Source organism: Corvus brachyrhynchos, unplaced genomic scaffold (genome assembly GCF_000691975.1).
Source record: "Corvus brachyrhynchos isolate BGI_N302 unplaced genomic scaffold, ASM69197v1 scaffold843, whole genome shotgun sequence".
In the NCBI taxonomy this organism is placed as follows: domain Eukaryota; kingdom Metazoa; phylum Chordata; class Aves; order Passeriformes; family Corvidae; genus Corvus; species Corvus brachyrhynchos.
Window position 1 is genome coordinate 26,318 of NW_008237262.1, and position 293 is coordinate 26,610.

Consider the following 293-nt stretch of genomic DNA (forward strand, 5'->3'; position numbering starts at 1 on the left):
TCGAACAGCACCGGACCCTGCAGCACCGGCTGGCATGTGGGACAGGGCAGCTCCCAGACCCTCAGACACCCACAGCCCTTCAATAGCCCCAAAAGTCCCATACGGAGTCCCCTTTGCTTATTCCCAGCCTCCTAAACCAACCCGCTCCCAGTAGCCCACTGGATTCATCCCCAGTCTCCCGAAACCCAGCGCAGCTCCCTCAAACAGCTCCCAGATCCCCAGGAGCCCAGTGGATTCATCCCCACAGTTTCCTGAAACCCACTGCCGCCCCCTGAGGAGCCACCCGAACAGCT